Source organism: Lolium perenne, chromosome 3 (assembly GCF_019359855.2).
Source record: "Lolium perenne isolate Kyuss_39 chromosome 3, Kyuss_2.0, whole genome shotgun sequence".
Lineage (NCBI taxonomy): Eukaryota > Viridiplantae > Streptophyta > Magnoliopsida > Poales > Poaceae > Lolium > Lolium perenne.
The window spans coordinates 33,211,209-33,224,096 of NC_067246.2; the positions used below are offsets into that span (position 1 = coordinate 33,211,209).

At 48.4% G+C, this 12,888-nt stretch overlaps 1 long non-coding RNA gene across 8 annotated transcripts in view; it reads left to right on the plus strand.

Moving 5' to 3' along the window:
• LOC127340791 (uncharacterized) overlaps nt 1-6,133 on the plus strand; it is a 28,714-nt gene extending 22,581 nt beyond the window's left edge. For 2 of the 8 annotated variants that reach the window (XR_011754727.1, XR_007874876.2), the window contains 9 exons: nt 1,114-1,425; nt 1,593-1,718; nt 1,906-2,087; nt 2,668-2,784; nt 2,882-2,994; nt 3,366-3,445; nt 3,687-3,794; nt 4,887-4,962; nt 5,722-6,133. This is a non-coding gene — a long non-coding RNA (uncharacterized lncRNA). Of the gene's footprint in view, nt 1-1,113; nt 1,426-1,592; nt 1,719-1,872; nt 2,088-2,427; nt 2,515-2,667; nt 2,785-2,881; nt 2,995-3,365; nt 3,446-3,686; nt 3,795-4,886; nt 4,963-5,721 lie in introns of all 8 variants that reach the window. The other 6 variants (XR_007874879.2, XR_007874878.2, XR_011754728.1 and 3 more) reach the window with 6 other exon arrangements.
• The last annotated feature ends 6,755 nt before the right edge of the window (nt 6,134-12,888 follow it).

Sequence of the window (12,888 nt, forward strand, 5' to 3'; positions counted from 1 at the left end):
CAGCAAGGAAGGCTCCCTGGAGAGGCAGGATGCCGCTGGAAACCATGGATGACGGTAGGGGCGACATGAGAGGGAGTGGACGCCGGCTAGAGGAGCAGAGGCGACCACTTTACCTTGCTCGGCGTGCCGCCCACCACTTGTGCTCGCCGGAGCCAGACACCGGGGCGGAGCTTTACCTCGCCGAACACGCCGACACGATGCGGGAACCATGGCGGCGAGGCACAACCACCACTCCAATCTGGCCGCCTCGAATCATGCGGAAGCAACATGAGGCGTCGGTATCTGGGGACGGCCGGCGATGCGGGGAACCACACCAGTGGTAGGAGCCTAGGAGGGCAACGGCGGCGGTTGCCCATGAGAAGGGGAGGATGATGGCGGCTGCAATAGATATGATGGTGACATCAGAATAGAGAAGAAGGGAGAGGTTGGGGCAACGTGGAGATCGTGGCACCGCTTTGACCGAAACTGGCAAGGTACGTGGCAACACAAGACGATCACGCTGGCCTGTTAGATCTACAGCCGGTAACCGGTTGCCCATCCATCAAAAAAAATATAACCAGTCAAGTAAGTTAATTGGGCCATGGAAAAGAAGAGTACGTGTCCAGCAACGGCTCAAGGAAAGAAGAGATAATTTGTCCATCTACAGTGCCCTGTCGTGCCCCGATCAACCAGGAAACGCTAAACCGTTCAACTTTTATATAGTGTATAATAACCTTGTTATTAATAACATCCAATGTTCATGATTATGAAACTAATCATCCATTAATCAACAAGCTAGTTTAAGAGGCATACTAGGGACTTCTTGTTGTCTACATATCACACATGTACTAATGTTTCGGTTAATACAATTATAGCATGATATATAAACATTTATCATAAACATAAAGATATAAATAATAACCACTTTATTATTGCCTCTAGGGCATATCTCCTTCAGAGGTCAGCCCGCCTGTTTTTTTATATTTTTTTCCGCTCGCAGACCCGCCAATGGCCACGCTCCTGCTTGGTTTCTTTTTGCCTAATTTTGTTTCTTTTTTGTACGTATTTCTGGAGGTTAGGGGTACTGCCTCTATTCGTTTATTTTGTTTTTGCCTAATTTTATTTCTGGATTAGGGTGCAGGGCGCCATGAGCGGGCGGTTGAGCAGCTGCAGGGTGCCATGTGTGTGGCGGCTGATGCATGAAAACGAGCAGGCGAGGGAGGATGAGGATTTGCCAACCGGCAGGCCGGAGGCCACGGTGTACCGTACGGCGGCGGAAGGGCAGCCATGGGCCGATGGGCGGTCGGTTGGGCGGTGCGCGAGAATCTGCAGGCGGCTCACACTTTCCCACTCTCGCTGGCTCCTCTCTCTCTAATCTGGCCATACCATAGTTCTGCATCAGGACCAGCAGTGAAAAAAATCCTTCAGCTGCACCGCATCAGCCAGGTGATTGCCCAACTCATCTCATCTCCAGCACATCCTTGTTCACGGATTTCCGTTTGGAGCTCTATATATTTGGTTCAGTTTTTGTCGCTTGGGTTCTCCTCTCTAGTGATTGATCTTATAATGAAAAGACGGTTGATGATTTGTCTGGATTGCTGCTGATTTTGCAGTTTGAAGACAGATCAAGGGTCAAGGTCTGAGTGTTGGGAAACGCCACAAGAAGGGGATTTGCAGGATGAAGGTGACCACAAGCATAGGATGATTCTGTTGCACACTACCTGTTTGATGAAATGCAGGTACATGGATTCCTTTTATTTTATTATTCTCCATGTCTCCGTTTGTAACCTATTTCATCATTGGTATCGTATGGATTTTGGAAAATCGGTATATGCAAGGGGTGTTGTCCGTTATTACCATCAGTCATAATTCGTATTTACTATTAATTTCCAGCAATGATGTTGGCTGTTCCCTACATAAAATTAGGACACATACCAAGTACCACAGTGTGTGTAATCGTGGGCCTATATGAAGGCGCTCCTCGTCCTCGGGCTGCTTGAGTGCATCCTGTAGTGGTGAGGTCGATATCCTGGTCTGGGGTGAGTGCCACGGCGGCGTGCCACGTCCCTGCAGGCCGGCTGGGCAGCAGCATTTTCCACGGGTGATGGGTAAGAAATGAGAGCTTCGTCCTGACTAATTTCTGTCATACAGACATACAGTAGGTGTCAAACCCTACAAAATATTATAATATTCGGTTTAGTTCATGCAAATAAGAGCCCAGTACAAAGAAAAGATATATGCATAGTATTGGTTTATGACTTGATTAAAACAAATTCTGTTGAGAAGTGTTACCAAAATTGTATTGTACAAGCATAATAATAAGCCAAGTGATCAGATGAAAAAAAAATCAAATGAACTGAAAGCACAAAATAAAGGCCGGCACTTTTTTTAAAAAATCTCAAATAGCACATGTTTTTAATTAGCTAATTAGCACGGGTACTGGTGCAGGTATGGAACATGTAAGCAACGAGAGGAGGAATTCAAAAATACCAATTTGGCCACATATTAGATTTGAGAAGGTTAGAGCCCAATTAGGTTAGACTTTATTCATTTCTAGCTGGACTTTAGCCACTGTCAACGGTCCAGTCATTTGCACCAATATTCGTTAGGCTTTAGGTTCTGGATATTAATCTTTCATTGGTTTTAATTCCTTATGCCATGGATCAAATAAACTATTGATTTTTTCAGCAAGGGTGGCTTGGGGTCCATGTTCAGGGGTTCGGTTGATGAGAATACCATCATGCCCGGCACCGGTCACAACCATGGCCATCCAGAAGCTCAAATAGGAACGCTTACAGGATGCTGGTATTTTTTACCACTACGAATCTTCTTAACAAAATCAATTTCTTATTTGAATTTTCCAAATAATTTGCTATCAAATATGTTCTCTGTTTTTCTGAAGCAAATGTGCAACCTAAATGGAACTGGCTCAGATGATGAGACCACTACTGAGCCACGACACGGGGATGGTAATCTTCATGAAGAAGCTCAAATAGGAAGTCCTCCATAGTGCAGGTATTGACTTCTCGGTGTGATATTTCAGTGTAGCTGTTGCCACGCGGCTACATCTGCACTACAGTTGATAGCAAAAAGGAAAATATACCATGTATGTGTGTTGTTTTGGGAATCATGACATAAAGGGTTACACTGTACTTTGGCTAGCTTCTTAATTACTGTTGATTTACATATGGATGAACAACTAATAGGTGTTTCCAGTTATATTCTTTCAAAGAAGGAAGGCCTAAGTGAGCATGGAGAAAGATTTTGAATAATCTATCTGCCATATCATAAATCTGTTAAATGTGAAATATGTTTATGTTATAGGTCTAAAGTCAATCGGGCATTTTATAATTCTACAACTCTTAACAACTTTTTTTTGTTGCAAGATATAACTTCCTTCATCTATACTATCTCTTCAATTTCAGAGGAGTGGCAAGGTACAAACAAAGCAACATTTTGATTGAATGTAAGTAAATGATTCTTGGGTCCTTAAGTCCAAACTGTGTGGATACTGATATTTCATTTGACCTGCAAGTAGTATTTTTCACGTCCTTTTAGTATTTACCCACTATTAATTTTCTGTAGTTCTCTTCCACCTCCTGCAGCTAGAGAGTGACTGCTTTTTCTTGCATTTGCTCCTGATGTAGATGGTAGCTAATACAGGTACGAAATACATGTTCTAAAAGGCATTTTTGTTTCGTTGCTAGGTTTATTATAGGTTGGCTTGGTGATATGGGCATGCCCTTTGTCTGGTCGCCCTGCTCCGCCTCAAGTGGCCTCCCACACTGTGTTCAACCCTGGTTCGTCATGGTCATGTAAGACATGGATTTCTGTAACTCATGCTGCTTTGTTCATGGCCTATCTTTGTATTGTTCACTATGTATGTATTCCCTTATCTGTACGACTAGATTTGTTTCAGAAGTTGGTCTGCTCAGGCAAAATTGAGTGTTTGCATGTGGTACATTTATTTAGGCCACCTCTAGATATGATGTGATTTCTTTGCTTATGACAGGTACTCACTCCACTTATGAATAGTAGATGCCACCCTTTAGAAATATGTTGCTTATTCATTTCTATTGCTGCTGTTATCAAACTCGCTTATGTCCATTCATAGATTATAAATACTACATGTGATTTTGAACGTAAGCGAGTAGTACCTAGGACAGGTGAATACGATCCGTATTCATTTATTTATTCAGAAAGGCACAAGGTGTTGGTCATATGATTTTGAAGTGGTCAAACCTTTAGCTCTTCTTATTTAGATTCACATGTGATTTTCCATCTTATCTACTTGACGACATGTACTGGAAAGTATTTTAGATTGGTCTTCTGCCTGAAGAAAAGTGAAGGCCGGCATGAAAATACATATGACTAATTTGTTCACTGATTATGTTATAGCAACCAGGCAACAACCTGCTGGCCGCCGTTACTTTTAAATAATTCAAATTGTAGGAGATCAGACTCAGATACTACCTCTGGCCTTTTAAATTGCTCACCACATGTAAAACAGGTATAGGTGCCACATATTTTGAATTTGTCTAGGTTAGTTGCACAGATAACGCCTTATCGGGTAAGCTTTGCGATGCAAGTTACAATACAACTTTCTAGATTTAAAAACATCCTATATGCTGTAATATAGACAAAATGTTACTGATCCGATAGTAGCACACATCTACTGTTGGATTGTTTAATTTACCTGATTGTTCTCATGTAACCTGACCTCTAAGCTCTACATTTTCTGCAAATTAAGACCCAAGTTGGATAATTTTTCTTACTCTACTGCTTAGTTTACATTTACTATCATATTGTAACTTTTCAGTAGAACATGATTATGGCACTCTCAATTGTGTAAATATTTTGTAGCCGTGTATCTAAAAATTCTATTTTCGATGGTTCTTATTGTGCAGGTTGTATTCTTTGGTTGTGCAAGATGTATGGTGTATGCTCAATCATTTTGATTATTTTTAAACAATTCTAGAAAAGGTAAATATATCAGAAAGTGTTATTTAAGAATGTACAATCAGTTTTGTTTCCCCCGCTACTCTCTGTTAATATATTGCCTTAGGTTACTCTACTCAGACATACCATTTAGAGCTGCTTTCTCTGATTCTTATTAACCTGAATAGATATCACTATTAGGTTAGAGTATGTATGATTTGCAATCCACTTCCCTTATCACGATATCAGATTCAGAATAGCTAAATGGTTGTAGCAGAATGTTTTCTCTAGTAGGTTCCTCAACTTGGCCATTGAATATTCGATTGTTTTTCATGCGCCGAACAATTTCTTACTGTACCTTGGTAAACTTTACTTGAGCAAATCAATTGCAATTCAGACGTCAGAGCCCACCTTTCAGTGTGATCCCTTGTGTTTAATCATACGTACAAAAAAAATCATGTGGTACAAAATTAACGTAGTCTTTCAAAAATAAACAGATAACCAATTTATTCAAAATATATTTTCTGCTACATATTTATTATTAGGAAAACCTGTGGAGCGACTTTTTCTAAAAGATGAGACCACTGTACTTAAGTTTTGAGCATAGCTTGTACATCATAAAAAAAGCCTTTTGTTTTCAGTGTATTAATTGTACTCATGGCTCATATAAAGGAGATGGAGTTAGATGACAAATGTTGTCCAAAGTATTCCAGTCGCTGTATAGTTTTTGTGCAGGCCACCTTTTTTGTATTCTCAGAATTATTTTCTTCTGTAAATAATGGGATCCTATTCTAATGTTTTTAGGAGAGCAGATGAGGAGCGAGGGTGTGGAGGCATACATCGTCACCTGGAACATTGTGATCCACGGATTGTGTAACTAGGAGGACAAAGGAGACGGCCCAGCTCCACAGGGACATGATGGCGACAGGGGTGGAGACGAACACCACGTTGGTCAATGGGTATTGCTGGGCATGCGATGTGGGGGAGGCCATCAGGCTGCAAAGGGCCGATGGGGACATGGGATTCTAAATAAAATAGTACGGACGAGGAAACATACTTCTAAATTTGGTCTTAAAATTGGTGGAATATAATGCGTACATCTTAGCATCGGTGAGCTCTTTTTTCCTTCGGATGTTGCTTACTGCTGTGGTGCAAAAGGTTATGACAAGTTGACTTTGTGGTGCAAAAAGTTATGACAAGCAGAGGGTGTCAACCGGACATTGTGATACATTTAAAGGGACTTAGGGCATCTCCAACCGCGCGACCCAAACGGACGCGCTGGGCCGTTCGTTTTGGGCCGTTTGGGTGGCCGAGCGGACAGCGGTCCGCGTCCGCGTGTCCGTTTGGGTCGCGCGCTGCGCCCAACGCGAGGACGCAGCGCATAATCGGAGAAACACCAAAACAAAATAAAAATGGCAAAGTTAAACGAAATTTGATTAAACATAAGCCCTATTTTGGGCAAATTTGTACATAGCCCTATTTGGGCAAATAACTAACAAAAGAAGCTCCTATATGGGCTTTTAAATTTAAACTAAAAACCCTCTATTAGGGTTTGGTCGGTGGCGCGGTGGCCGCCGGTGCGCCGCCTAGCCCCTGTGAGCGTCGTCGTCGTGGACGACGTCCCCGGGCGGCGAGGCACTGTTGTGGCTCGACCGCACCGGGGACTCCGGCCACGGAGACCACAGGGCCTCCTCCCAGGCCGAGTGGGGGTCCGGAGCCACTCGAGGATGCGGCGGCGCACGGAGCAGCGCCTCCTCCCTGAGGCACTGCTCCCTCTCGCTGTGCGCGGCGCACAGCCTCCCGGCGCCGCCGCTCCTCCACGCGGCGCTGGCCTCTGCCACCGCTGCTCCTCGCGGCGCTCCTCGTCGGCGCGGCGCCTGGCCTCCTCCCGCCGCGCCGCCTCCTCCTCCTCCCGTCGCGCCTGGCGGGCCTGGGCGTAGAGCTCCCAGCCCTCCGCTTCCTCGACCTCCCGCCGGGCCGCTTCCTCCATCTCGGAGGTGCGAATGGCCGCATGGAGGTGCGGCCATTTCACGTCCTCCTCCGCCGCCGAGATGAGCAGCGGGGCGCGGAGGTCCGGGTCCTCCTGCGAGGATTCGGGCTTGGGCTCGAGAAGCAGAGGCGGCGGTTGCGGCAATGCCGCGCCGCCGCGGGCGGCCTCACCGATGTAGAGGCCGCCTCGGTTTCCTCCGGAAGGCCGCAGCGACGGCGGACGACGGCGGCTGCTGCTCGCCTCGTCGTCGTTGGCTCCGGAAGCGAACCGTCGCTTCGGGGCCATGGCGGCGGTTTCGCTGCGGGAGTGGAGTGGGGACTGGAGTGGAGGGCCAGATCCCCTCCAGTCCCCATTTAATAGCCTCCCGGGTCACCGACAGGTGGGCCCTAGGGAGACGAGGCGACCAGCGCCCGAACGCGAGCGGACGGCGCGTGCCATCCGCGACCACGCAAACCTAGCCCAGATTTGGGCCGGGTTTGCGTCGTTCCGGACGCCGCGGCCGTCCGCTTTTGCGGTGCGTCCCCGCGTTGGGCCGGGATTTTGTCCGGCTCGACCCATCCGGACGCGCGGGCGCGGTTTGGGTCGGCGGTTGGAGATGCCCTTATCGAGCTAGAGGACTGGTTGGAGATGACAATGTTTTCCTAGGCAGCAGGAAGTTGAGACACTACTTCCAGGAGCATCCAGTAACAGTTGTGAGCAAAGCTCCGCTGTCAACGATTCTCAACAACGCTGACGCAACAGGACGCACAGCAAAATGGGGCATTGAATTATCCGCCTTCGACATCAACTACAGAGCCAGGACTGCGATCAAGTCCCAGATCTTGGCGGATTTTGTCGCAGATTGGACAGAAGCTCCGGATATAGATCTGGAGCCGGAACTAGAGACATGGGTTATGCACTTCGATGGATCCAAGCAGCATCAAGGCTCAGGAGCCAGAGTCACCCTGAAGTCCCCTAACGGAGAAGAACTGCAGTACGTTCTGCAGATCCACTTCGAAGCTACAAATAATATGGCGGAATACGAAGCTCTACTACACGGACTGCGCATCGCTAAGGAGATTGGGATCAAGCACATCATTTGCTGCGGAGATTCCGACTTGGTGGCACAGTAAGTAGCTGGAACTTGGAACGCCAGAAACTCCATCATGGCGGCTTACAGAGACGAAGTTGACGAGATCGCCAAATGCTTCCTCGGATACGAAGTCAAGTACGTCAGGAGAGACGACAACGCAGCGGCAGACATGCTATCCAAGCTCGGATCTGGCAGGAAGCCAATTCCGCCTGGAATTTTCCTGGAGCATCTCCGGATACCCTCGGTAAAGGGCGCTAACCCGGAAAACCCAGAAGTGGAAGTATCTCCGGCTAGAGAAGTGATGGCTATCATTCCGTCTTGGACACAGCCTTTCCTGGACTACCTCATCGATCAGAAGTTGCCAGAGGACGAGGTCCTCGCACGACAGATCATCAGACGAGCAAGGTCCTACACAATCGTTGACGGACAGCTCTATAAACGAAGTGCAACAGGGGTATTTCTCAAATGCGTCTCTAATCAAGACGGCATTGAAATCCTCAGAGAGATCCACGCAGGGGACTGCGGGCATCATGCCGCTCCCAGGTCACTCGTTGCAAAAGCTTTTCGGCTTGGTTTTTACTGGCTCACGGCTAAAGAAGATGCTGATAAGCTGGTGAAGACTTGCCGAGGTTCCCAGTACTACGCTACTCAACCAAACGCTCCAGCCCAAGAGCTGAAGACCATACCTATCACCTGGCCATTTGCGGTCTGGGGGCTCGATATGGTTGGTAAACTAAAGAAATCATCTCTTGGCGGTTTTGAGTACCTCCTGGTCGCTGTTGACAAGTTCAGTAAGTGGATCGAGGCAAAGCCAGTGAGAAAAGCCGATGGTGCTACGGCACTAAAATTCGTCTGCAGCCTCGTAATGAGATTCGGCATCCCACACAGCATAATCACAGATAATGGCACAAACTTTGCACAAGGAGAATTGAAGGATTACTGCGAGGAAGTAGGCATTCGCCTGGACCTTGCCTTTGTGGCTCATCCACAATCCAATGGTCAGGTCGAAAGGGCCAATGGTCTCATATTATCAGGAATTAAACCACGCCTCGAAGAGCCGCTGCAGCGCGCAGCTGGAGCTTGGGCTGATGAGTTGGATTCTGTATTGTGGAGTTTGCGAACTACCCCTAACAGGTCAACCGGATTTACTCCTTTCTTCCTGGTATACGGATCAGAAGCCGTCCTCCCCTCCGACATCATTCATGATTCACCGCGATTTTCCGCCTATAATGAAGAAACAGCTGACAAGGCCAGACAACTATCTGTGGACTTGATCGAAGAAGCTCGGAACCTAGCTGACCAACGCTCCACCATATACCAGCAGAAACTCCGACGCTATCACAGTCGTCGAGTTCGGAACCGCTCGTTCATGGCTGGAGATTTGGTTCTCCGCCTTCGTCAGGTGAAAGACCATAACCTGCAATCTCCATGGGAAGGACCCTTTGTCGTTAGAAAAGTTCTTCACAACGGATCGTACTACCTTGTTGATTTCCGGGAATTAAAAGACAGACCTGCTAACTGGTACCGGAAACGCAAGCGTGAGGATCCGGATGACATCTACGACGAGACAGATCGCCCTTGGAACATCGCACAGCTATGTCCTTTCCACACTTAGCATAATTTTCCGAGTTACATACTCTGTAATAGTTATACATGATCAATGAAATAAAGCTTTTGGTTCACTCTCGGAGTCTTTTACCTCCTTTACTTGTTCATTTTTAGATCGTGTATGTTTTCCGACTAAAACCGCAGAGCTGGATATTTCCGCCTAGGCGTGTATGAAAGTTGTGAGTTTTCAAAAATCGTCCTTTAGGACGTAAGCTTAAGTTTTCTGATGGAAATGTTTTCTGTTGCGAACTCGTGGATTCCTAGTAGCGATTTCCGGCACCTAAGCTGGGGGCTTGTTTCCGCGGTTATTGACGGATTGCCATTGGGCTTCGTCACCACTGGCGAGCGGTTCCGGCTAAGGGTCTTCCGGCTCGTGGAAGGTCAAACGAGCTAGCCGGAAAACAACGAAATCAGCACTTGCTTTCCGACAAAAACGAAACGTGCAAATAATGATAAAGGATAGCAGGATAAGTTTTTCCGCCCACGCATAATTGTTTCGTCCCTAGCTACTTAAGAATTTAAGTTATCTTACAAACCCACTTCGGGGCCAAAATGATGCAACATTGTTTCATTGTTCCAATAGGTTTACTACTCGGAGGAACGTTCTTCATCAGATGCCACATAGGCGGAGCCGTCGCCAGAATTATCGCTGGAGCCAATGTCCGAGTGGATGTCGGAGCCTTCACCAGCTTGGTCTGCGCTCGATCCGGAGCCCTCCTCGTAGTACTCCTCTTCATCACCTTCCTCCTCAATTTCCGCGTCCGCGAAGCCCTTGGGGAGATCGTACTTGTGGTACCAGAACGAGTGGTTAACTCGTCCAACGAAGAGTCGATCAAACCCTTGGGTCTCCGCGAGAATGGCTCGCATGTTGGCACCTTTCGGTGTGTCGCGCGCGATGTCCGCGAACCTCATGGTGGGGAAGTGCGCTTTGCAGGTGGCCAAGACGAGGGAGGCGACTCCGCGAGCAGAAGACTCTTGCCAATCTTTGATGAGCTCCGGGACCTGCTTCATAAGCTTGGTCATGGTGTCAATCACCGTGGTCTTGGCTTTCTTCAGGGACAATGACTTGGCGATTCCGCGACATGCGGCGAGCAGCTCGTCGATGGAACTCCGCGCTTCATCATATGCCTCCGTCCTCTTGAGGGTTGACTCCTTGTTCCACTCAAAGCCAAGGCTCGCTGTGAAGATTGGGGGTCAGATCCTTCGCGGACAAAAGCAACGAAAGTTGAAGCCGGAAGTACCGCATAAAGGATGCTTACGGAAGATCATCTTGCCAATCGCCTCCGCCTCCGCTTCTTGGACTTTATTTTTGGCCACTAAGGATGTCACCCTTTGTTGGCTCTTCTTCAGCCTGTCAGCAAGTTCCGCCACGTCGCGGGCGTGCTTCTCTGAGAGCTCCTTCCTCGCCAAATTCTCCTTGTCAGAGGATTCTTTAATAAAGGCCTTGAGGGATTCGTTCTCCGCCTCGAGGACTTGAACTTTGGCGGACAGATCGTCGAAGGCGGAGTGCTTGGCAGTTTCTTCTGCAGGCGGAAAAAACACACATGTTAGGCATCATGCAAGATTACAACAAAATGCAAACTCAACACGGAATTCTTACCTTTCAGGCGGGCCTCCAACAGCTTTATAGCACTTTGGCTATTTTCATCATTCTGGCGCAGCCCCTCTATCTCCATCAGCTGCTCCAGCACATGGACGCGCAGGTCTTCGTGCAGTTTCCGTGTGCTCTGAGAAGCAGACAAGAGTTAACCGGAAATTCAAAATTCTGGGGGCTAGCGAGGAGTTCAAAGTCTGGGGTTGGGAAAATTTTAAATTTCCGCTTAAAGTGCATATTGAGAAAAGCATCGGCTAACACATGTTACACAGAAAAAATGTCTAAACCAATGCTTGGGGGCTAGTGTTACCTGGCGCACTTCCTTGTGCTTAGCAATAAAGACCTTGAGGTCACTCTCGAGGTCGGAGAGCTCTTTCATTTCCGTGTTCGCGGGTCCCCACACCTTGTCCATCATGGCGGAAACTTCCGCATGGCGTTGTGAGAGGGGGAGCTTTGGCTGAGGCGGAGATGGGTGAAGGTGAGTTTGGGATGCGCCAGTCGCACGGATAAGCTGCACCTTTTGCTCGTATTGCTCTGGCGTTGGCTCAGCTGAGGTGGCAGTTGGTTGCTCAAGCGGAGGTGCAGACGAAGACGCGCCCTTGCCGGAATCGCCATGGCCGGTTGGATCTTCGGGAAGGTCATCAATGTTGATGACGTCCTTGGGATCCGTCTTGGTGGCAGAGGAGGCTTTGGGCGGAACCTCGACCTCCAGCGTAATGGGAATGGAAGCCGGAGATGGCTTGACCTTCTTCTTGATTACTCTTGGGGCCTTGGGGGGCTGGCTCCCGGAACTTTTGTTGCGCAAAGGAAAAAGCATAATGACTAAGTATGCGCTTGCTCGTGAAGACAAAAGGATTTGAGTTCGGAAGTCGAGCACCTACCCGGAAGGTTTGAAGAAATGGTGGATGTCAGGTTGAGCTTTCTTGCTGGTGTCGATGAGTTTGAGGCGCTTCTTTTCCGCCTCCGCCTTCTGAGTAGCCGCGGTGCTAAGCACTTCGCGGGCGCGTTTGGCTGTAGGGCTGGAGGGAGCAGGCATCTTCCTCTTGGAGGGACGCGGAGCCTCGGGAGCTTCCGCCTCCGATGCGGCTTCTGGATCCGTGTTGCCCATAGAAGGGACCCGGAGAAGAGTTCCGAGTTCATCTTCCTCGAGGGCCTCGAGCTAAGTCACAGGGCCAACACTTAGACAAAATTTTGAGTACAAAGGAAACCATGGTCAAGTCAAGATAACATACCGCGGTCCCGGAGCCGTTGGTGTAAATATCCTTGTTACACACGTGAACGTGAAGTTCACATGGAATTTTGATGAGGAGCTGGATCCTCTTGTCGATGGCGTCGGCGGAGAGGTTGTCCTTCGTGGCGCGCATCAGATCGTCGCGCCCTGTGTAGTGGAACATCAAGCGGTCCCTGTGTTGGAGTGGCTGGATCCGCTTGGTGAACCAAGACAGGGTAAGGTCCTTCCCCGTCAGTCCTTCCTCCGTGAGCTTGCAGATCTGCCTAACAGCGCGGGTCAGCTGAGGCGACTCGGAGAGGTGGGGGCATTGCGTCCATGCCGGAGTTTCGCTGGCGGGGCTATTCTTGAAGGGCGGCAGCCTCCTTTCGCTCGCCGAGTCGGAGACGTCCTTCAGATAGAAGAAGCCTCCGGACCAGTACCGCGCTGATTCGTGGCGGTCGGTGTGGGGGTAGACGCGGCCGGGGCGGAGCATGAAG